At 38.8% G+C, this 26,237-nt stretch overlaps 1 protein-coding gene across 4 annotated transcripts in view; it reads right to left on the bottom strand.

Moving 5' to 3' along the window:
• Positions 1–12,303, bottom strand: part of LOC107313584 (N-deacetylase and N-sulfotransferase 4) — a 104,852-nt gene extending 92,549 nt beyond the window's left edge. Inside the window, exon 1 of one of the 4 annotated variants that reach the window (XM_015861948.3) lies at positions 11,563–12,303. The gene's annotated coding sequence lies outside the window, so the exon portion shown is untranslated. The remainder of the gene's footprint in view (positions 1–11,562) is intronic. The other 3 variants (XM_032444373.2, XM_015861949.3, XM_032444374.2) reach the window with 3 other exon arrangements.
• Positions 12,304–26,237: the final 13,934 nt, after the last annotated feature.

Genomic DNA, 26,237 nt, shown 5'->3' with positions numbered 1-26,237 from the left:
GCAGTGTGTAGTGATTTTAGCACATATTTCAACCAAAATAGGTGCAACTAATGGATAGGGAAACACAGACAATGAAGAATGCAGCTCTATATTGCAAAATCAGCTTGCTGTTGCTGTTGAGGGATCACTGCATTAATGAAGTCATAGCCTGGGTAAATAAAGAGTTCTATGAAGAGTGAGAGTTGCTGGCTTGTATCATCAGGAGAAATACATGATATGTTAGTGGTCTGGCTCGGGAGTGAGAATAGCAGCAGGTATCTGGTGCTTGGGCTGCCAGCTCAAGTAAAGGGTGGGGCGAACACTGCCTGGCATGGCTATCAGCTCTTCTGTCATTGTAGACAGACTAAGGTTCTGGTTTGGTTTATGAAAAGCAGAAATCTTGATTAACACCAAGAAAACTTGTTTTTATTCATGTTGCTGATTGATTGAATAGACTTCACATCTGTAACAGGTTAGGAATATGTTGCTGACTACAAGGCTACATAGAGGAGCGGTACACTTTCTGTAATATGGTAATTTCCGGCTGCCTGTCTCAGCCAATGCAATGCTGCGTGCAATACTCTATGTGCACCTCATCTGGAAACAGGCCAGGGCCTCCTCTCATCCTATTCCAGTATAAATCAGTAGTCAGCATGTCTTTATTTTCTATATATAAAACTTCCCTTTAGGCTAAAATCTTTCCTCTTTTCCTTCCTTTCTATGCTTATGTGACTTCTGCCATTTATTAGCAGTCTAATGATCCATGACACCAGCTTACTACTCCTTACATAATGACTGCTCATTCAACACAGAAACAAGAAAACAGATTCAAGTGAAAAATAACTCCTGTTGACCACAGGCAAATGTTCAGGTTTTCTGCTCACTGCAGAGAGAGAATAGTCCTTGTGGTGTTTGAAATCCTTCTGGATTTTTGGAAGGCCTTTGATACTGGCCCTCATAACATCCTTTTGGAGAAGTTGGCCAACTTTGAGATAAGCATATAAATGCTTTTCTTGATGATGAGCTGGCTCAGCAGTAGAGCTTAGTGCCATCGTGAATGGGGCTACATCTGCCCAGTTTCCTGTCTCTAGCAGCACTCCCCACTGCTCAATTTTAGGGCCAGTTTTGTTCAGCATTTTTTCAGTGATGTAGATGCTGGAGTGAAGTGCATCCAAAGCAAGTTTGCTGATTACACTAAACTGGAAAATACAGTTGGCTCTCAAGGGACAAGAGGCCTTGCAGAGAAATCTACATAGATTGGCATGTTGGGTAATCATCGATGGCATGAAATTCAACAAGGATAAATGCCAGGCTCTGCACCAGGGAGAGAGGAATGCCAGACACAATTACAGACTGGGAGATGAGTGGCTGCAGAAAGCCCCGTGGAGATACTTGGATGACAGTAGCCTCTTAGTCAGAAGGTGTGTCCTAGCAGCCAAGAGGGCAAACTACATTGTGGGGTGCATTAAATACAGCATAGCCAGTTGAAAGATATAATTCTACTGCTGTATTTAGCATTGGTGTGGCCTCACCTTGACTACTGTGTGCATTTCTGGGCACCATAATATAAAAAGAATGTAAGGTACTTGAGTGTGTCGAGGAAGATAAAAAAAACTGGTAAAAGGCCTGCAAGGTATCTCCTTCGAGGAGAGGTGGCCTCATTGCTCTCTTCCCAAGGATGGGAAGTAGACAGTGAGTTACCAGGCTTTGCTCTCCAGTGATCAATGATAAGATGCATGGGAATTGCACAGAACTGCATCAAGGGAGGTTGAGACTGGACATTAAGAAAAAGTTTATTTACCACGAGGGTGGTCAAACACTGGAACAGGCTTTGTTAATAAAATACTTTAACTTCTATGTAGCCCTGAATTGGTCAAACAACTGGACTTGATGGCCTTTGTAGGACACTCTCAATTGAACTATTCTAATTATAGTGCACCTGTAGTATTGGAAAGACCATGATCTTAGGCATGAAAGAACACTTGGAAACTAGATCCTTGAATTCCAAATTTCTTTTCTGCTTACATTTACCAGATGACTTCAGAACTTGAAGAAAATAATGCTTCCCTGATGGAAGGGCAGCTGAAGGCATATCTGAAGATGAGTTTTACACATGCCCATTCTCACATGTACATATATGCAAATACACCTCTTAACAAATACATCAGATCTCCCATCTATCATATATAGGGATATACTTAGTGAGTCTTCAGACTCTTTAGCCTTGATAAAACAAATAACATCTGGCCGATGCAGTGTAATTGATGTAAAGCTAACTTTTGATATCACATCAGGATCACCAAAGTTGGCTTATTTTTATTACACTTAGTATTGTTAAGTGTGATTTGAAGCACAGTAATGGTTTTATTTATTTCAGTGCTTAACCTGTCTTTTAACAGAGTAGGAGACATAAGGCCCACTTTCATGAACATACATGATAGCTGTACTTTAATGACAGCATGTAAACAGATGTATTTTGCTCTCATTTATTCACACATATCTAAAGCTGCTGACTTGTCAAGTGTTTTTCCTCAGTGATACCTTTTTTTGACCAGTAAATGTAATTTCCACTAATGAGAACCCCACAAAAACATTCTGTCAGTGGAACGCTTATAAGCCTGAGCTAGTGAGACTATAAGGATGGTGTTTTCCTTCAGCAAATCTTCCCTTGTGGAAATGTGGCTTCCTTCTCCAGCCCAGATGTAACATTTCAAGATACTTAATCCCCACTAGGAATTTTTAAACCCAAGGCTCACCCAGACCTCACTTCTGTAATATTTCCTCAAACTTTTTTTCCCAGAATCCGGTAATACATCCATCAAATAATTGGAGAATCACAGAATTGTAGGGGTTGAAGGGACCTCCAGGGATCATCGAGTCCTGCCCCCCTGCCAAAGCAGGTTCCTTACACCAGGTCACACAGGTAGGCATCCAGGCAGATCTTGAATATCTCCAGAGAAGGAGGCTCCACAATCCCCCTGGGCAGCCTGTTCCAGTGCTCCATCACCCTCACTGTAAAGTTCTTGCACATATCCATGCAGAACTTCCTATGCTCCAGTTTCTGGCTGTTTCCCCTTGTCCTGTCTCCACACACTGCTGAAAAGAGCCTGGCCTCACCACTTTGCCCCCCACACCTCATATATTTATAGACCAGGATCAGGTCCCCTCTCAGTCTTTTTTCAAAGCTGAAGTTCAGTTCAGGTCTTCATTCTGTATATGTTTATTAGTCTAACGGTGAATATTTTGCCTTGCATTGCTAAAAATGTGTCAGAAGCAATTTTGCTTCTTTATAAGCAGTACACCATGCTTTTTCCAACATGTATTTGTCTTACTTGAGTAATGATAACATATACCTTTTCTTGCTGATAATTTAACAAATATTCAAAAGCTAATGACTGCACTCCTGAGTGCAGTCCTGTCTAAGGCAGTTCAGCTGAGCTGGAAGCAATAGCCATTTGCTCTTGGAAAATGACCTCCTCCAAGTGACAGTTGTCTTCATAACCTTTGTGGGATCCATATAAAAATACTACCAAGAATGAGAAGATTGAGCAATGATCTGAATGTCAGAAGCTTACTGTGTAAGTCATAATGACAGAGCAAAAATGTCACAGCAGAAAGTTGTGGTTGAAAAGAGAGCAGGTATTCCTATGCTGGAAAGTAGGGTGTGACCTACAGGATCATGTCCTTGTTGTTCATTCTTTGCTTTCCCAATTGAATTAAGAGAGAATGCAGCTATCATGAACATCCTGTAATTTCACCAAGTACTTTTGAATTAAGGTGGTGGATAAAAACAGGCTTCAAACATTTTCCCCAAGACAGCCTGCAAAATATTCTCCTGCCCTGATGCAATGAATCTGATCTTGCTTGGTTAATGGCTCCTCATCATTTTTCAGTTCATAGTTCGATGCTTCGATGAATGCTAATTTGAATTTGTTTTTCATATGAAACCTATGTGAGATGGTGTATCAGTTGTTTTATTACAGTTCATGTATTTTGTTATCTTTGTCTACTCCTGTAAGGCTGTCAATTAGTAATGCAGTTTCAATAGAATGATTTGTGCTTTGAATTTAGTCAAGATACAATATTTGTGCAATTTAATGGTAGCCTACCAGTAGTCTTTAAATTCAATCAATACAATAGTTAAACTCTGCACGTTGATCATATGTGAAAGCTGACATATAAAAAGAACATAATACATAACAAAAAAATCTCTTTCATGATGATCCTATTAGCATCTAACTAATGGCAGAATTTCTGTAGATTGCAAATCTACCATCAATTACATATTTGCTGGTTAATTATTGGTACTTTACTTTTTGAAGGATTCTTAAATAGGTTTAAAAGCTTCCTTCTTTTCAAAGAAGCAGTCTCTACATACATGGTACAGTTACAGGCTCTGAACTGGCTTATTTTGTGCTAAGTTCTTTGGTCTTGATACTCTTTTCCAGTGCTTAATGGTTTCCCACATTTTCTGATTTCCTGTTGCTGTAATGGGATCTCGAAACATTTGCTGTCATACAAGATAATTAAAGTGTCTCATTCATATACCAATAACAATATATTTCACTGAACAACGTGTTTTCTGATACCTGTATCCTGTCAAGTTGTGAGAAAGTCCAATGTGGTTACATCTGTGCTAGGAGTTAGGAGGCCACTAACTTATGAAAAACTACTTCTGTCACACAGTAATGATCTATCACTTGCTACAAAGGAAGTCTATTTAAACGGAGATAACGACAACTTTGTACCCAAATCCTCAGAGCAGCATGTTTACAACCTAACATTTAAACAGGTTTATTCTGAGTTTGCTCAAGCCAGGCTCTAGGCAGGCAGGGATGGTTTTCAAGCTCTGGATACAACTGTAGCAGCTTGCCTATATTTATTCTTCAAATAAATTCCACTGAAGTTTCCCCTCCCTGTCTTCATCATTGCTGACTGAAGGGTTTTGTTATCATCAAGAGGATTTGATAGAGAAATAGGTAGTATAGGCAGTGAGCTAGGCAAAAGCAAGTCTTTTCTGGGAGATATTTGAAGTAGAAGTGCAATGATATGTGTAGCCAGAGACCTTCCTTTTACCTCTCAGATTGCTCAGAATCTGTGTCTGGTCCGGGCAGCCTCTGATAAGGGCAAATGCATGAGTGGAAGCATCATCTTAGCTGTTGGCATTGGCCTGGGATGTGCATGCTAATGCAAAGAGCTGACATTGCTAACCTGCAACTGGTGGTAATGGTTTCTATGCAAACTAGAGTAAACAAGAGTTAGAAGATTCTGGTTCTTATTACCAGCTCTTTAAAACTAGAAAGACCAGCTTGTTGGGAGCCAATTATGGCTGTGCATATTTCTACTGTCAGTAAAACTAATCTAGACAGAAACTTCATCATCTGCTAAAAATATTACAATGCAATCCAACAGACTATATCTCACTTTAACACATTTAAGTATTTCCAATGCTGCAAGAAGACAAGATAGTTCAGGAGAGTCTTATGGATGATGTTAATATAATACAGATTCAACTCTTTTTTTTTTTTTTTTTGTTAATCTTAAAATGAACGTTTGAGTGGTGTTTGCATTTGAAGAGGGAAAAATATCTAGTGGTGAGAGAACAAAGCAAGGAGACAGAATGTTGATTTCTGTCTTTTTGCCACCATCATTTGCCCTCTGGAAGTCACTGCTTTTTCAGCACTTCAATTTTCCCTTGTATTATTCTGAGATTCATACTTGTTCAAATGTATGTAGTGTGATTACTGCAAACAGTTAATTTAAAACCCAGAGCAGAACTAGTATTTTCACCTACATAGACCAATGAATTACTGTGCTTGTTTTATCTTATTATTTTTCATACACTCACCAATACTCTTTTTAAATATTTCTCTGAGATAAGCCACTTTCCATCAAGTGGAAGGGCACTTTGGAGATTTCTGATGCATCATCTGTGACCTATACATCCTGTTTTTCGTTTAGTTCAAAATACAGACAAATATTTCCCTTCAAGTAATCTATTCTTTGTTTCATCTAGATAAAGCTGAATTTAGAAATGCCACTAGTTGGATAATGGATCTACTTGGGAATTCAAGGGATTTTTTGTTGAGTCACACTAAGCTTACGGACTGGAACTTGAACTAATACCATTAGAGTTATATGATAGAATGCAAAAGCTTTGACTAACATGTTTTGTGAAAATTCTCTGCTTATTGATCTGCTGAGATGGTTAGCTAGTTTTTGGAGGGAAAAAGTGATCTAGCAAAAAAGAAAATCCAACCAGTAATCAAAATCTTTTTAACCGAATGTGCTGCCATTGCCCTTTATATTCAGTTTCCTATTGTCTTGTATAGATTGGATTTTCCAATATGTATTTTCAGGATGTTTCTTGAAACTTAGCTTGGCTTTTTGGTTTATGAAAGGGAGTTATTAGCCTACAGAATGATGTCTCATTACTTAATGCAATGAAACACTGGAATCTATAGTTATTTCAAGCAAAGCATGTATCTATATGTATAGATGTATACTGTTCTAACTGAAAGAAAAGATTTTTCAAGGAGGACAAAGTGCTTTCTAAGCTACATTAGTTAAGAATGCAAAACGCCTGCTGTTGATTCATGCTGACATGTAAATCTCTCTCTTTCTAAACCTGATAAGGAATTAGTCTTATCAGTGTCTGAGTGGGTTCCTTGTTGTGTGGACGGTGCATAGCATGGAGCTATCCTGATCTTTAATTGTGATTTTTGTGGTATGAGTTATAACCACATGGACCCCTACAGGTAAGTTAGAAACAATGAGATATGGGGAGATAAGACTCAGCTCATATGTTATGCTGTTCCAGAATCACTGCTTTTCAGTTACCAGCAATATAGCATCCTTTCCTCCATCTTAAGCAAACTCAAATCATGGCCCCTATGTTGCTGATGGTATTTACTGGCTTTTGCAGTGCCTTGTGACCAAATAGACTGCAACCTTTGTGTACAGGATGTCCCACCATTTGTAGTACAATCATTTTGAAGAAGAACAGTGAAGTCATTTAAATAGCACAAATACAGTCTAAAAACTAGAAGTGAATCAAAGTGAATGAAGAAGACTGGCAATGAATAAACTGCCCATTATATCAGTGTAGGCTGTCTGTATTTTTGCAAAATTATCAACATAGATTGTCCTACTTTATTTAAAAAATAAAAAAGGCCCAAGAGCCTTAAAATCAAAAGTGACCAGTCGCTTTCCTGTCATATATAAAAATTTCCCTGTCAAACAATGACCACCTGCCTCCTTCCCCTCTCATGGTTTAGGGTTTGATAAATCATCCCTGTGGTAATGAATATATTTAAGGAATACCCTTAGGCTCTAGAGCTCAAGCTTTGTCTGTCTTGCAAAATGCTGGTCCCTTGTACAGGGAAAGGATGGGGGATAAGGCGTCCTCTGAAATTAGAACATAGGTGGGTGCATATTTCATGACAGACTGTTTTAACTTTCTGAACAGTCGCCTCTTTTATGGCCTGCAGCTGCTATTAATTATTTAGCACAACACTTATTTATACACTAAGAGCTAAATGCAATCCTTTCAGTGGAAGCCTGGCAGAGTGCAGGTTGAAATAAGTAGCTGTGGATAGTCCTTCAGGAGAATTCATCTCAAGACCAGTTTTGCTCAGGGAAGAACCCACTCATGTTATATTGTCTGCTCTGTCTCTAATAATGATATATAACGGCATAAGGTTAAGACCCAGCCATTAGTAAAACTACTGCCATAGATGAATCAACGCTGAGCATTAGCAAGGTGTGTGTTTCTCAGTGCTCTGGTGAGCTATGGCAGGATTGAAGGTACTTCTCTCATTCTGTGGCTGCTTAGGGCTCAATCCTGAAGTTTCACCATTGTCCTGGCTGAAATTCTCCAACAGCAACTTTGTTAGTGGCCAACTGTGTGAAAAAGCATGCACTCACTAAATGTAGTTGCACTGAGGAATGGGAGAAATGCGTTAGTAGCTGTAGGTAAGCAGATCTTAAATTGGTGACTGCATTATACTGCCTGGTATTGGGGCTGCACTACTCAATATCTTGCCTTAGCAGGGTTTGAGGGAGGGAAGAAACTTGTGTGGCAAACTGCATGTGACATGAAGCAAATAGAATGAAGGTCATGAAAAGCAATTCAGAAATCCAGCAGGCTTTCACTTGGTCAAGTGAGCCAAGTACAAAGAGGAAAGCTTTTTTTTCCCTGCTATTTTTTTCCCATGGAAGCAGCCCACCCTGCTCTCACTTCTGTATTTGCTCTAGTTCCCCAAAAGAGACTGCAGCCTTGGAGGAAGGATTCATTTCCTCTATTTGCCTGCACTTGGGGAAAGAATCTGTGACCCTTCCTGTAGCCAGAGACATGGAAATGGGTTTTAATACTTCTCTGTTCCTTCCAGATATAGTTTAGAACATCACGTCACAATACAGGAGTTCTGGTGCCAATGTAATTTCTTCATCAAATACTGACATGGTTTCTACACTGTTGTGCTGTTGCCATGTGATTCTGGTAGCATTACTGTTTAGATAAAATATTATTCATTTTCTATAGCAACTGTTAATTTCAGAAGTATCTGTGATTTCACTGTAACTATTATTACTGACAATAGTTGTAATAAATGTTTTGGATTGACGTGCATGGCTTTTATTTTCTTCCAGCAGATGATTATTTTTTTTTAGTAGTTCAAACAATTTTTCAAATTTAGATGTTGACGTGGAAAGAAAATTCTTTGGTGTTTTTATTTTCTTGCACTCTTCTGTGCGGCTTCTGCTCCATGATAGGTGTAATGCTAATATCTCAATAGGAAGAACTTGTTGCTGTGGTATGACTATTCAGCCTTTCTCAAAATGTGAGACAGGACACTAACAATGCTCTAAGTAAATTCCAGCGTGGATACCACCCTCCGCCTCCTGCAGTTCAGCCCCTCAATGCTGGCTCCTTGCTCAGGTCCCAGCTTCCTCCTGGACTCTGAAAACACAGAATCTATTCAGTTGCCACTGTATCTCACTGCAGACTGCTTCACAATCAGGCTCCCCTCACCATGGGAAGTGTGGAGAAGCCCTCTCTTGTCTTTAGCTTGGCATCCCATTTCTGACTCTACGGGCTGGGGAACCATGCTTTCTGCACAGTTTTGAGTTACTCTTTTCTCTGGTCACCAAGTGCTGGTCAACAAATGCTTTGTTCATAGCCTACTGTTTTTTTGTTTTGTTTGGAATAGGTCCATTTTGCAGGTATGTGTTGTAGGTCTCTGGATGCATCTAAGAAGCTAAAGCATTATTAAAACTTTGCAAAGCCAATGCTTGATGGAAACAAACATCAGTATATACGCACAGCCGAAGCTCAGCCAGCCTGATGGACATAAAAGCTGGCAAATCAAAATTGTGTGGGCTCCATCAGACTTGGAAGAGAAATGATATATAGATAGACATTTGGTTAAGAGAGAGTGATATTCTTTCTTTTATTGATTGTAGAAAAATAAAATGAGACTTCTTTTGGTGGTATAAGTTTAAATGCCATTTTTTTGCTTAACTGAAAGCTCAGTCATGAGTTGCTAGTAACTCACTGTTTTTTTCTTTGAACAATATTGCCCTGGTTTTGCAATATGTAGTCATATTTTCCTTAAAGTATCTTATTATACCTCTAAGAATTCCTATACTGTACGGCTTCACAAAAATAGTCTTTACTATTAGCATATTTCCTCTCCGCACTCACTCATACTGAATGATATTTGAACTCCAGAGGAGATCACAATTCCCTGTGTGCTGCCAAATCAGCTGTGATCAGTGCCATTATGAAGAGCAATATAGCAGCTATCACAACCTCTGGACATCCATAAAGTTTTAATGACTTCCCCAACTTTATAGTGAGAGTTAACAGGGTGTTCAGACAGAAATATATCTGTGTATTTACACACACACACACACACACACACACACACAGAGGTAGTCACTGACTTGAGCATGCTGATCTATGCTTAAAACTAATACCTCTGATTTGATCTACTCCAATAAAAGGAAAGATAGAACATCATTCCTCCAGCCTCATAGAAAACTGATGTTAACAAGGAAATCAAGAAACTCCTGCTTTCATTTCTGACACTTTCAGACATGAGGCATTTATTATGAATCAGAAAAATATCCATGCTCTGGGGAAATGGCACAAAAAACTAATACACAATCTTAAACTTCTGCGGGGAGCAGTGCCAATAGGAATATCTAATCTAATTGAGCCCATCATATTATCTGGATTGATAAGGTTCAGAAGAAAACTGAAAGCCAAGAATTTCCTTTGTTAAATGTGACTTGGCATTTCCCACTGCTCTCATCTTTAGAACAGCATTTCAGAAAGCAAATCAGACAGTGCATCTTGGCTGATGGTAAAATGTGCTCGATGAAAGTATGCAGACATGATAGGGCAAGACAGGGAAGCACCTGGCAGTATCGCCAACTATGTAAACTTTATGAGCAAGGAGATTCTGATATTATCCCACAAGTTGAATTTCTTATAGCAGAAGGATCATAATTCAAAAACTACTGAAGTAACTGAGAGAAAATTACTTGTTGTTTCCATTTTACATTTGCTCTGATAACATCCAGAGTACTGAGGTTGAAAAGGCAGAACAACCTCCTACACAGGATAGGCCAAATTCGGAAACATTTATGAAAAGTGAGGAAAGGTTTAATCAAGAGAATTAGGAGCTGCAAAAATTGGTTAAGAAAAATATCAGGACAAATTCCCTGGGGAAGACAGAATTAACGATCGTGGCTTCTGTATGCATGTGTGGTTACTGTAGTGTAGTGCTTGTAGGGAGAGACTTATTCATCTCCACACAATTCTCCTCTGAATGCTTATTCCCAGCAGCAATGACTTAAAGCCTATGTGCCAGCTGCAACCTAAAAGTGCTGGGCTGCCTGTGTGCTCAGACTATAGTAACCTGAAGAATAAATGCCGATTTATTTGGTTTACTTCTTTCTGCCTGACATGCTCTTTGCTTCCACACTGTGAATGATCATACTATTTTAAAATAACATTGCTGATGGATGTTGATTGGAAACAAAACTGCTGGAAAAGAGCAGATCTTGGCTTCCTTGCAGAGCACTTTTAATAGTACATTGTTACTAAATACCCATGGCAAGCTTTCACATTGTCATTTTAGTGCTCAACTTTGCTTTGCTCAACTTTGACTGCTAGATGGTAGCAAAGAAAAGCAAAGTATATGGAACAGACTAAAGAACTGCAACCCTATCTATTTATTTCCTCTTGTCATCTAACTTCCAGTGCTATAACTTCTGTGCTTGTTCGCATATTTACCCCAACAACTATTTCCCCTCTTTTTACATCTGAGACACTTGCATGCAAGGAAAGCAAGGATATCAAACTTTCAGATAAACCTTTGAATGCCAGGCTGTCAGTAGCTTTCAGAAGTGCTTGTTATAAATGAATAGCTTATAGGCATACTATTGTATGCTCTGCATATAACATACCTTTTCAAGAACAGTTTTCTCTGAGTACATGTACTGTCTAATCAGTAGCCTTAACATATACCCAGAAGTATAGGCTAGTGTAGCAATACGTGCTGAAGAATAGCTTACCTAGAGAAGAATTTCTTTTCCTAGCGTGCAGGAAAGAGACATCTGCTATTCACATCTCCTCACGCAGCCCCAGGTAAGCTAGAGAGAGTTTTCAATTGATGGCAGCTGTCGGAGCAGCATCCCGGGAAGGCTCCTCTCACTCCAGTCCCAATGACTGAACTCTGCCGGCACAGTCACATCTCATTTATACACAGGCTGTCCTTTTCCAAACAAGCAGCCAGCTGGAACGATTCAAACCTCTGCTCAGTGCACCGTTAAAATGCAGCTTCCTTCTCGGACACGGGGATTACACCAGGGAGCAGCCGAAGCGCAGCGAAAAGGCTGCGAGAACTATTTAATCACCCGAATACCAGCTGCTCCTGTTACTAGTGCCTCTGCCGCCGTGCCTCCTGTTCGCCGGAGCCAGCCTCCCTCCGCTTCGGATCTCCACGAGTATCAGGGCGGTGATTGGCAGGAGCAGCCCGTTCCTCCGCTAATCAACCCCGAGACTTTCAAGGACTCGAGCTGCTCTGATGTCACGCCGGCGGGGGGATGCTTCACGCGAGGCCGCCGCCACGCAGGCTAATTCGGAGATGAGCCGCGTCCCTCTCGCGCCGCCGTGATTGATTAGATGCTCCGGGAGGATCTGCATAATCTGTCATTGTGCAGTTGGTCCACCTCCCTCCCAAAATGCGGGAGGAAAACACCGCTGGCAGCTTCTGATTTTACCCCTGGAGCTTCTTACAGCTGAAAGACTCGACTAAAAAAAAAAAAAAAAAAGAAAAGAAAAAAAAAATAAAAAGGAAAAAAAAAATGGAAAAGTTGAAAGAGTCTTTTTTTTTTTTTTTTTTCCTGGAAGGAGAGAGGAGAGTGCTTCAGGCAAGTGTGCAAGGGGAGCTCCTGGCAGCCCACCCCATCCCCAAATGCTAACAGGGGCTCAAGAAAATCACAGCACTGCAAGAGTTGGTGGTTTGTTCTCTTGCTGGGTCACTGGTAAGATCACCTGGCGTAATAGGAGGTTGGTTTTTTTGTTTGTGCAACAGTGTGACCAAAATCAAGCAAAGGTCACCCAGCAAGCTGGTTAAAAGTGCTCTTGATGCTAGCTCCTCTGGGTGGATTCCAGCAAATATACAGGGCTTGGAGGTGCAAAGCACTTTCTTCTACTATATGCAACACAAATTCCACGTATTTGTTGCATAATTTCTTATTAAAATCCTTTAGCTCATCCAGCTAAGGTTGCAACCTATACCCATTGCCAAGATACATGATTGTTATGCAACTTTCTGTGTTAAATTATATTACAGAGGAAAATCTAAACACTTCCTGTATTAGAAGAATTAGATTTTATACCAATCTAATTTTCAATTTTTGCCAGCTTGACACCTTTCACTCCAGAACTATTCTTTGTACCGTGCACCTCAGAATTGAAATTCAGCCAATTCTGTGCGGCAAATGTGAGGAGAAAATAGTTTTGTTCAAGGAGACTGGAACAAACCCATTCTGAGATGATGAATGATGCTGTAAACTCAGATTTGAATCATGGAAGGGTCAGCTCAACCTTTCATGTTTCCAAAATAGTGTAAATAAATGGTATTCCATGTATTTTCCCATCCTTCAGCTGGGATCTTCTGCGTTGAAGAGCTGTTTACTCTGTGATAATCCAGGTTTCAAAGATGGTGGATATTCCTGACTGGGGACTAATTTATTCCTTCTGGCTAAATTAGAAACTGAGGGAAAATTAAAATTCAAAGTACGTCTGAGTCATTTCCTGCACTTTCTAATTACAAAGCAAGCACTGGGGTCTTTTAAAATCCCTCACACCTATGGCTGACTCTGGATTTGGGCTTTATTTTCCAAATACTGTTGGGAATACAGTTTTTGGTCAGGCAGTAAATCAAGAACTCTGAATCAAGTTAGAGAATCTTTTCCCAACATAAGAAAGAATTTGGGTCCACTTGGTTCAAAACTACAAAAAATGTGAGGCCTTCCTATTACTAATCCCATTGCCATGGTTGTGCGAGAAGAAAGTCCAGTGATCGCTCCTCTTGCTGCCTGTCTACTTTTGGTTCCTGGCTGTAATTAGAGCATCAGAGCCATCACTGTGAGTTGCCAGGCTTCACTGCAGGATGTGAATGTTAGGGCAGCTCAGATGCTGTCAGATGTGGCAGAGCAGTGGTTGCCCCTTTGGAGCCACCACACTCTGGTGGAGCTGATGCTGCAGATGTTCCCATGGCAGGCCAGCAACCAAGTGGTTACGCATACAGTTGGGAGTGTATTTTAATTCAGATGCTAAAGTCACTCTTTGAACTTAAATCCTTAGCTTAATAGCATGCCTTGCTAGATGAATACAATGTGAAGAAGCATAGCTGTTGATTTGTGCTTCCTCAGTATCTGCTCTCTTTTTTAGTGATTCATTTTAAGTAGAGTATCAGGTGAGAACTTGCCTTGCTCAGATACCGATTTTCTTTGGTGTTGTTCCCTAGGATCATAGAATAACTTGGGTTGAAGCAGACCTTTAAGATAATCTAATTCCAACCCCTGTAATGTCAGAGTTGCCCCCCAGAGCCCCATTCAAGCTTGCCTTGAATCCCTCCAGACTGGGGTATCCACAGCAGATCTTTGGGCAGCTTGTGCCAATGCCTCACCACCCTCTGAGTGAAGAATTGTTTCCTAACATCTAACACAAATCTCCCCTCTTTTATTTTAAAGCCATTCCCCTTCATCCTATCAAAACTTTTCTTCCAATCATGATATTATTTTCACGCTCTGCTTTAGGGGAAAATATCCAAAAACAGAAACAGAGCAGGAAGAAACAGAAATCAAGTATGGATGGAGAGAGGCAGTAAATTGAGGGAAATTCTAATAAAGAAATACCATATTAATGAGGTACCGTATTGATGTTGAAATTCTTGCCATAGGGTGTACGTTTCTCTGTACTTACCTGCAGCATGGATTTTGCATTAGCTGGTGGAAATAGCGTATTAGTTAATTATTATGTGATTTATTTCCCCTATGTATATGTAGCTAACCATCATTGCCTAGTTCTTCTATCTCAGTAATTTGAAAGTTGTATGTAAAACCTGTATATATTTTGCCCCCAAACTGGTATTGCCTTTCAGAAACATGCCTTTTTAACTTATAGCTCTGCCATGGTGGTGTTGCTGCTGTTGTTTTTCTTGGTGTATTTTGTTTGTTTGTTTGGTTTTGGTTTATTTCAGACTTCAGTGAAAGTGCTTTGTTTTGTCCAATTTTTTCGGAGCTTACGCAAATGTAAACAAATGTTTTGCTTTTCTAAGCCTGGTGCTTTCACATTGACTCTGCTTAGTGCTGTGTATGTTAAAAACACACTTTGAATCAGATTTTATTTTATTTTTTTAGGGGCAACTGCATTTACATTAAGGGCAACTGCTGAATATTCATTGTCCTTTTCCTGTTATGGTACCTAAATCCAGACTCTGGTGTTCATAGTTCTTCTAAGGACTGTACTGTTACTACAATGTCTGTGCACCTACCTGTTTTTAAGATATTTATCTTCACAACATATTATAATGAATAAAAATGCATTTCCTTCAATTTTGTGCTTAGAGATGTGATACACAGCATGCAAATAATTTCCATACACTATAGTGTATGATCTCTCCCTTGCTCACACTTCTGGGCTGCTTGAAAATGTTCATAGAAATATTTGGATGGACATTTTGTTGTAATGCAGAGCTTTTGTTTTCTTTAATTCTCTTCTGATTTCTCACTTGTTACTACAGTGCTCTAGTGACACTGTGATGGGTATTCCAGACTTCTCCTCTCAAAATCTGCCTTGCAGCACAAAGGCCACACTGCAAAATGTAGTTGGCTACAATACATATGAGTGTTTCTTTCAGCTAAAGACATCTGATCTGTGCAGATTTTATTGAAAGAAAGATGGCTTTTGACTCTTGAGTTCATAATAAGTTTAAAGAAACAAAAATTGACTATTGCTCAAAGGGTTGGCTTTTTGTTGAGCTTTGGAGACTTTTTAAACTTCCCTATAATCGAACAACAATGTGTCTTTTATTAAGAACACAGAGCAGTTCCTCAGCTGGTGTAAACTATTAAAATATCCATTGATTTCAGAGGAACTATGACAACTTATAACAATTATGGATTAGTTTCTAATCCTCCAGCAGCTTCTCAAGATATGCAGAACTTAATTATGATCACAAGAAAAGCGCAAGGAACAAAAAGGCACAGATGAGTGTGGGTCTTTTCAGAGTATTCAAACATACCTTTGTTAAGAGAAGTCTGTTGATCTGGTTGGGTTTGGTTCTGTTGTTACTTATTTATCTATTTGCGTTTAATTACTGAGTAAGTTGCTTTTGACTCAGAATGTATTAGAAGTCCTGTATGCTCAGAAAGGTGGAAATGAAATACGCAGATACTTCGAGCAGAGTTTTGAGCATCACAACTCAGCTGAGACATTCCCGTCTTGTATTGGAAATTCCTGACTTGTGGATTATTCTTATTTCCCAGATAGCAGTGGAGAACATGCTACAAGTAGTCTTCTTAAGTATGAAGAACTGATCTGAAACAAGAGCAGAAATACTGCAAAGTCCTATCTGCAAAATAAAATAGATACGCAAAAATATGAACTAGGTTACTTGACCACTGGCTTTCACCACCTACACAGCTTCTATTAACCTCCCCTGCTGATGTCTGGACAAATTTCTTCTGCAAATGACTAAGGCAAATCAGCACATATCAGTTTTATTATTTATATATTTATTTATTTATCTTTACCTTTCATATTTTTGTGAAATAATGCTGGTGTCCTAGTGTATCTTAGTTCCTGCAAGCATTTGGATGTATTTGTCTTAGAGAGAGCGTTGATAGAAACTAATATTGAAGTATCTGTTAAACTAACATACATTCATTAACATGTAGCATTAGAGCTGTTCTGCAAATCTCTAATTGCATTACTGTTTTATGTCCTAAGTGCTTACTCAACTATGAACTCATAAACTCTGTTCTGAAAGGACTGTCCTCAAGATGCTATCAAGGCAAAAAAAGTATTTATTCCACTTAGTCCAAAGTCTGATCTACATCACTGCTTTCTGAGCTATTGAGCTCACTGTGACACTGAGAAAAGATCTGGTGTTGTGTGAGAGGGAAAGCACATCTTTGCAAGTCTTTAAAGCCTTTGGGGCTTTTTCCCACTATTTGCCGTACTGAGACTTTCCTAGGTTTGGGTTAGGTCTCAAGTAAGCAGAAATGTCCTGTGAGGTAAATAGGTGTAGGCCTAGAAAGAAAAAAGGGTGCACATTCATGGGGCAGGAGTGTATTGCTAGGTAGGGTTCTGTTCTGCTTAGCTGCGCCATAAATTGTGTTTGCACCTGTACCACTATGCCAGTGCCTATAAACCCTTTCCTACCTGGAGTGTTTTCCTGAAGATTGTGCTTTTGACCTACCTACTAATCAGCAAGTCAACCTATATTTAAAAAAATGATCAAAATGAGTAGATTAAAAGCAGCAACAAGTCACCCAATGACTGCCTCTCTCAGAAAAGCTCACTACTCATGCAGCTACCTCTAGCACATAGCTAGCTGCAGCATGTGTGGAAATTTGCTGTTCTAAAAATGCCAGTAGAGCACCTGTTTTTCTTTTCTTTGAAAAGAAAACTCCACTGCTTTCTCCTGTGAAAATGATGTGAGTTTTCTCAACATCATGGAGATGACCAGAGAGTTTCTTTCTTCCCCAGTCCTGTAGCCAGGCAAACACAGAAAACAGAAATGCTATCATCCTGGTATGTGTCAGCTATTTCCAGTTCTCCAGTGCCTACTCACAATACAAGTTCAGGGTGATAAAGTGACTTACTTTAACGTGTATTTTGTTCAGCATGACTTTGCAGCCGCTCAAAAAACTATTCACAAGATGGCTGTGTAGCATTCTCTTCTGCAGCATGGGCTTCAGCAGTCCCACTCAGTGCCTTCTTATGGTTTCATAAGAGAGTGGAACCCTCAAGGGAGTGAGGCAAATCTGAGAGCAGAAGTCCCTACACAAAGGAGTGCCTTGCTGTCACACACACAAAAAAACACTAAAAAAACCAACCCCTCCCCAAAGAAAAAAAAACCAACAACCAAACAAACCACCAAAAAACAAAGACACAAAGATTTGCACTGATTTGGGATCTCTGGGAAAAACAAAGAATCCACGATTGGGCTGGTCCCAGCTAAGTCACTGTTTTGGTGTGGTTCCTTAGGCCTTTCTGCTTTCTCCCACTCCAAACTTAGTGGAGCTATTTTCTAAAATAATGAAAGTAAGGAAGAGAATCACAGTGTGCTCAGAGGAAAGGTCTGCGGTTCAGCCATTGGGGAGTCATGTGTATCCTTCTTTCCACTCCATTTTCACTTTAAGGAGCAATTATATAACAAATTACAGAAGTATATTGGGAAATAAAGAAGTAATTCATTCTTCCTGCTCTATCGCAACACTTGGGACAATGAGAAGATTTATCTCTGTATAATATCATCATTTGGTTGTCATATGCCAGCTGCATAGCTAAGACTTGGTAGTTTTATAAGTAGAGAGAGGAAAGCAGTTATACCACCACAGTGCATTATTTTCTGATGGATAAATCAACAAATCAATAGTTAAAATAAATTCTTTGAAGACCCAATAGCTAATAGCACACTCTAGAGAAAAAACAGTAAAATCAGTGAAGTTTTTGTAGAGCTGGTAAGCTGTCTGGAAGCACATAGTTTTATATAAAGAGGAATCCAAAGCAGCTGTTTGCAAAGCCTCTATCACATAGAATAACATCCTCCAGAAAACTGACAGCATACAAATCTGGAAAGTAAGCATTTCTTCCTTGATTACTAAAAATTAAGAAGCTTGAACTCTTGGTTTAAAGTATTAAAAGTATTAAGTGATTTCCACCCCCCACGCCCCATGTTTTTTTCCCCGTTATTCAGGCAGTGGAAGGGTTCATAAGGTAACTTAATTAAACCATATCTCTGATGGGAGTCCCCTTTAACATGTCTATAGAGGTTCTTTAAATACTCTAATCCACTCTGAATAAAAGGTGAAACCAGGAATGATATTTTCAAAAAGAGAACTACAAAGAGCATTTATCTTTCTCTTTTTAGTTTTCTGTCTTTGCAATGTAGATATCAAGCTTCCATTACATTCTAAAGATGACTTTTTTCTAGGTTAGCTCTTACAAGTTTAGTTTTTTATATACCCTAATTTAAAACTTAAAAAAAGTCAAAGTGAAAAATCCATTACTAAACCACATTCAAACTGGTATTCTAGTATTACAGCAATAAATGGATGCTGTTGTACAGAGTATTCTGTTTCAGCTTTTAGCAAATCTGTTTTATTTTTGAAATCCCATTATCATTTGTTTCCTGCTTCATCTGGTCCTATAGGAGGAGGCCTCACACTTACAGACTGCTGCTGATAATGCCCTAGCTGTTGTGAGAAATACTGATGTTAAACAGAGACTCAGTAAATCACTTTTTGTTTTCTTCTGTGGCCCTCTCTGCAAACTTCCACCACCCTGAGGCATGTCCCTGGTACTCCAAAGTTCTTGGTCTTCCCGTTCTTAAGTAAATTGGTTTGTTCCTAGAGATTATTGGGTGTGTGAATGTTCTGCACTTCAAATGTCTCCAGAATGTTTCATGCAGCTTTTTATTTTGAGATGCAAAAAAAAAAAAAATAAGAGGATATTATGTTTTTCCATAGGCATTCAAATATAACTGTGTCCCTTAGACATGTATTAACTTTGGAGGGATTACTTGAGTAAGCAGAATGAGAACTTTGAGTCCAATGTTTTTGTGTTGCAGTAACCATTAGCTGTACATTATAGGATAATTTTCAAACTTCCAAAACTAGATGGGGAACTTGGCACCAAATGATTGTGACGTGCTCATGCTCTTATCACACAAGAGCCTCCTGGAATCTCCAGTCTGGCAGTGTCTAGCATATGTCAGTACACTGGGAGGGCTCTCTTTGGATCTCTCTCCTGGAAGGGAGATATGCTAACCTGCATGCGATCACAAAAGCAACCCCAAACCATGAAACCTAAAAGCTCAAACAGGTAGATGGAAATGTTTTTTCTCTAAGGTCTATTTTTAAGCTGATGCAACTGTGCTTTGCCTTAACATTTAGTAAAATGTACAGGGCTGTGCTCAACAAAAGGCAAGCTGACAGACTACAAGGAATTTTAGTCTGACAGAGAAAAATAAAGATCATGATTTTATATTTATATTGCACTGGCATTCTTTAGATATGTGAAATCTCTCTGCAGTGTGTGTAAAGAGAGCAGACTTAATAAGCTAAAAATGTTTTTAATGTCTAACTGCTATAGATTAATTTTCCTTGAGGTAGGAATTATTTATAGACTTTCAGCACAGCTCTCCTAAATCAGGAGAGAAGCAGAAGGTGTTTTGGAAGGTGCAGTAATGTAGAGTGTGAAAAATGCACAATGATTGTTGTTCTCTAAGCAATCATCTTTCAGTACAAATTTATTTGATTTTCTTTTTTATCATGGGAAGAAAGTAAAGAAAATAATTAAAATGATCAAAAAAAAAAAAAAAAGACGGATGGAATAATCTAGAGTGAGAGCACTTAAAGTGAGTAAGCTCTTGATACTTGACTTAACCCTTACACTTCTTTCTTGTGCCTCATTACTTCTCATGGCACTCATGTTCAATAGGTTACAATTGAACATATTTGGTTCTATCTGTTATAATGTTCTGAGATTGCATCTTCACTCACTGCAAACTTCTGGGTGCTTTAAAAATATTATCCAAAATGTTTTTTGCTCATTTATGCCACTAGGGCAGCTACTTCATTGTGTGCATTTGGATTCAAGTGCTATAAAAAACAAGAGAAAACAAAACAAGATGGCAGAAAGGCATACACGCTTTGAGTAATGACTCTGTTAACTGAAATTATCATATAAAAGCATAATGCCAGAAATAGATATATTTATTACAATATTATATGTATGCTTGAAAGAAATAGATTAAATGATAGTAGGGCAATAGGTTGGATTTTCTGATGCATAAAGCTTTTATGGTAAAAAGAAAAGCATTTTAAGACAGATATTATGCTAAAAATGTAAAAAGATGAAAGCACAGCAGCATGCTTATTTCAAATCTGTTACATATTGTGCTCCCATAGAGGGCAATATTGTATAAAAGATAGGTTTAAGCCACATATTAGAGATCTGCCAATTCATCTGTGTTAATATACTTTAAGGAAAATTGCTGTTACGATAAATTTGATGCCGCATTTCCCTTTAGTCAGGCTATGACTAATACACATAATAATGCACACAAAACCACATAACAGAACCTCATTAAAGATGAAGGAAATTAATTTTGTAGATTACCAATTGTAGGTTGTAAAGTATAAACTACCATATTTTGGCTCAAATTTTCTGTTCAGTCACTGAGTCACAGTCATATTCTCTTAAAGTTGATTGAGCATATCCATAAGAAAATTCACCCAAGTTTTGTGATGAAGTTTGGTACAGCCTTTGTCAATAGTTGAGTCTGGAATGTTCTGAAGTCATCCATATGTCTGTACTGCTTCTCATACACTGGTGTGAATATACCATCATGTTTTAATTTACTCTTGTACTTTTCTGCTTTTGATATGTTGTCAACATAGCACCCTGTACTTCAGTTCTTTTCAGGCTCTTCAACAGGTAAAGCATGGAAAGATCTATTCCCCTTTAAAATAGTATCATATATTAACTTTTTGACCTAACCTTATTTAACTGCTTCACGAGTGCTACTGAGAAGTTGTGTCAATAAGTTGTTCACTGTTGGTGCTGGCTTTAATTTCACGGATAGTGATATTAGAACCATAGAATCATAGGTTGTCCTGGGCTGAAAAGGACAACCATGATCACCTAGTTTCAACCCTCTGCTATGTACAGGGTTGCCAACCACCAGACCAGTCTGCTCAGAGCCACATCCAGCCTGGCCTTGAATGCCTCCAGAGATAGGGCATCCACAGCCTCCTTGGGCAACCTGTTCCAGTGTGTCACCACCCTCTGTGTGAAAAACATCTACCTAATATCTAACCTAAACCTCCCCTATCTTGGTTTAATACCCTTCCCCCTTGTCCTATCACTATCCACCCTCATAAACAGCCCTTGTGTTTATACTTGCCCTTCAAAGGGAAGTGCTCCTTGCAGTTTCACGTCTACAGTCCTAAGAATTACATGTTCCCACTGTTTCAGATAACATTCTTTCAAACAATGACATAAAATTTGTATGAGGAAAAATCCTTTACAGATGTCTTTAAAAGATTCAGTCAGATTAGAGATGACTGATTAAATTGCAAAAGTGGTAAATTCCCAGATTTTCACTGAAATCAGATTAGTTAACGTACTAGTGAAAGCCCCCTAAATTAAACATTAATAATTATTGCTCTGAATAGTACATTGTTTGCTTTCATATATCCATTAAAAATGAAGTTTGCTTAATGAGAAATATTTGCTTAAGACTTAGGGGTCTGTTCTTGCACATCCTTGCACTTGACTGGCTTTAGGCAGAGAATGATCTATGTTCTTTGAAATGTATGCGGGTCACTTAGGGTCAGGTTTCTGTATTTTTGTGAATGTTACCATGTATCTCCTTCTAAGAGTAATACCACTGTCTGAGACTAATGCTTGAGATGAGTATACCTCAGGTCTTTTGATCATGCAGATAGAAAAGCCTTTTGGAAGTTGCTGTGTTGCTTACTCAACTCTGCTCATGAGTTCGCTTCTTGCAGAACTTATGTTGGCGAAAAGTGGACCACTGGGTCTTGACTCAGTATGAGATCCCTGTAGAGCTGAGTTGCAATGGGGAAATGCACACAATGCACACTGTGGTCCTAACACAGATGGGCCCACAAAAAGGACTTCAAGGAAAACACACTTCTCAGATTCGAGAAAAGATATTGGAATTTGAGGAATTTGCTTCAAATTACTTTACATAAATGTGAAAAAATATGTGGTTTTTTTCCCCATGTAATCTCTTATAACCACTGTATTTAAACAAATTAGATCCTATTTTGATATGTATTACACATACATTATTTTGTATATTCTTTTCACATATATTTTAGTAGTGAAGTTTAGTCATGGCAATCACTGTAAATGCTATTCTCACATCATAGCTCTGTCAGTGGCACTACTTGTTTCCATAACTGTTTGCCATCCTAAGTGGGCCAGGGAGGCTTGCAGCAAAGTTTCTTGCTGCTGCTAACTGAGAAACCTCCAAGGATTAGGAAAGAAAAGCAACCAGCAGGGACAGATACAGAAGCAGTTCTTCAGCCCGTTGCATATGTTTCAGTGCTCCAGCAGGGATGTGAAAGCCTCTTTCCATCTGCCAAAGAACTGTAACAAAACAAGGGAAAACATAAAGTGTATTTTAGGTATATCTGGTATGATCCCATTGGATACAACAACTCGTTGTAGCCATGAAAACAGTTATTTGCTTCTTTTCTCCAGACATGTCTGGCTTAGCAGAGTGAAGCCTCTGACCTCCTTTGTGAGAGCGTACGAAAGAAAAAAGGAGGAATCCTGATGCCTGTTATGCACTGTCCACCAATTGCCAAGTAAGTGGCTTTTGCAAGGAGAAGGAACTGGCAAAAAAGTTGCATAGATTGTGCAGGCTAAATATGCAGTATATTGACTAATATGGGATATATTGATAAAATATGGGGTATGTGATTTTCATTTGAAAAATAAATAAGTTAGTAATAAATCTTACAATAGCAAACTCAAGTTTTAACTATAGAACTGGCTCTATCTACTACACAAATACAAAGAGTTCATAGTTTAGCAGCGCATTATTCAATAATGAAGAATTCTCCAAGAATCTTTCAAGTGTTCTTACTATTTTACTGCAAATTAGTCATCAGTAAAGACATTCCAATACAATCTGTATATGCAAACAAAAATGTGTCAATTACGTGCATAGAAAAACTGTATAAGTCATAAACAAGAACATTAATTATGGCAGTGGATATCTCTGATTAGTTCTGAGTGAGGCATAGAGTGAGGATATTAGTATTTTCTTCAGAGCTCTGCTCTGCATATCTGTAGTCAATTTACATAACTTCTGGGCTTTGGATAACCCTCCTGTAACACGAACATAAGAATTTTAGGTCCATTTTGTAAAGCTCACTAATCTTAAAAGCTTTGCACAGCTTGGCGTGTGGTATTACAGCAAAACTTTCACAACAAGTGAAATGCTGCCAACAGAATTAGAGTTGGAAGAGGCAAACAGAAAGAGAGACTGAGCTACTAATGAAAAAATACATAGCAAAGTGTGTAGTGTGCATATAGTTGCGTAGAAGAGACACTGAAGTTATAAGATGGGTTTTTTTTTTGCTTTTTTTTTTTTTTTTTTTTTTAAGTCATAACAAATATCTGCTTCACAATGACAGGATAATCAAAGGGTAGGAGCACATCTATGAAAAAGGTTGAAGGAGTTGAGCTTGTTTAGCTTGGAGAAGAGATGGCTTCATGGAGTCCTTGTTCTGGTCTTCCAGTACTTGAAGGGAGCTTACAATCAGGAGGAGGGCTGACTTTTTGCACAATAATGATTAGACAAGGGGGAAGGACTTTAAATTAAAACAGAAGAGGTTTAGGTTGGGAAGATATTTACTCAGAGGGTATAGTCACGGGCTGCCCGGAGAAGCTGTGGAATGCCCCATCCCTGGAGGCACACAGGGCTGGGTTGGATGGGGCCCTGGGCAGCCTGATCTGGTGGATGGCAACTCTGTCCATGGCAGGAGATTTGAACTGAATATGCTTTAAGGTCACTTCCAACCTGAGTCATTCTATGATTCTATGATGAAATATGTTTAAACATTTCTCATTTTAATCTGCTGGTCATGGAAAATCAGAGCTGGAAAAAAATGGAGGAAAAGCCTAATATTTGTACTTACAGTGTATGAACGTTGAGTTATTTTCATTCTGTGTGAAACTTAGGGCAGAAAATCATTTTGGGTCATTCCTGAAGATTTCCATACTGGTTTGTGTCCACATCAGAGATAGGAAAACATTTGACCTCACTTTTGCATTGCAGACTTTACCCAAGCAGTGCAACTGTACTGTGCAGTGGCAAAGGCAACAGGGGACATAAGGACATGGTAGCCCCAACGGAGCCCTGAGCACTTCTTGTTCCAGCTGGGAGGAAAATTGCATGGGTTTGAGCATGGCAAGCTGTCAGCTCTTCATCTATGCATCTTGTTGGCTGGAATCTGTCCAGCTCATAGACACGGGAAGCCATCATGTTAGTGATCATGAGGGCCATTCAGTCATTTCCTTCCTTTTTATGCTAATCTTTGTCTTTTATGGACACTGCAATATGTCTGACAGAGCTCCAGCTTCCATGAACAAGTCCCTTTAGCTTTTCACATTCCCTCATTAACAAGGAGTGTAGAGGAGAGCAAAAATCATATAATTTGAGAACAGAAATGTCAAGATACTTCACATATGTTGGAAGCAAGCCAACACAATTGTAAAATCTACAGAGGCATAGCTTCTTGTTACACGTTTAGGGGTGTTCTAGTATACGCTTAGGAGACTCACATCTTGGAAGGCAGAATGGGTGAAAATACAGATAAATGAGATGAAAAATCAATTGCCATCAACTCAAGTGGAGATAGTGAAATACCAGTTTGGTAGAAATTGTTTCATTTCAGGGTAAATCGCAGCCAGAGAGTGCACCTGGTGCAGTATACTCTACAATTCAGAAGTCTTCATCGTCTGTTACAGCAAATGTATTGGAAAGAAAACTTACCCAAATTAAAATCATAATAGAGAATGCAAAAGGATTTCAGATTAAATACAGAAGGATTAAAGAAACAATTAAAAAATCTTCACTGATTGTTCTCTGTTGCATTTCTTATTATGTGGCTATGTATACACACACAGAGTAAATGTTACTAGAAAGGATGCTATTAAATTCAGTTTTTCACATCTACTTTTCCAGACACCAATAACTTGTAAAGCAAAGATGTAAATCTGAGGTGAGTCACAGCCTTACACTCAGACAAAAGCCTCACAATCAGGCAAAACCAGTGACATGCCAAGACACAGAACTCTCAGTCTCTCTGCTGTCCAGAGTTCACAAACATCCCTAAAAGAGTTATAAGAAAAAAATCACAGAAGTTTGTGCTGGGAGTTCTTTGGTGTGATCACTAAAATTTTCCTGAGTCAGCAGCCAAAAGTGAGTTTATTTTCATGCCTATTGTACGAATCAATTCAGCACTGCATCAAAATCCACTTCAATTTCAAGGATATGCTATTTTCATTTAAAACCTAAATGAATTCCTCATCATTCAAAATATTGCCAGTGCTTTGCATGTGACCACAGAATACCTACAGAAAACAGCCTTACTTAATTGTAATTCAGAAGCTCCAAGGAGCTTCCTGAGCTGAGAGGATGAAACAAACAGTCAGCTGAAATAGAAACAGGTGTTTCAAAGCCAGCAAGAAGATATGAACATGAAAGCTCTGCTATTAGAAAGCAAAAAGCTCATTTTCTCAGTGTTTAAACTTACTTTTTTGTGGTTGCTATGCTACCATCTCTGCACTTGCTTTATGGCACTTTGAGCTGTAGCAAACAAAAAAATACTTTATTTTGGAAAAAACAGGCCTAAAATGAAAACAAATGTGAGACCATTCCGCGAAGTTTTTATAGCTTGTA

The sequence above is a fragment of the Coturnix japonica genome, chromosome 4, assembly GCF_054131305.1.
Source record: "Coturnix japonica strain WE chromosome 4, WE-NBRP24, whole genome shotgun sequence".
NCBI classification, from domain to species: Eukaryota; Metazoa; Chordata; class Aves; order Galliformes; family Phasianidae; genus Coturnix; species Coturnix japonica.
This window is presented reverse-complemented; position numbering and strand designations above follow the sequence as displayed.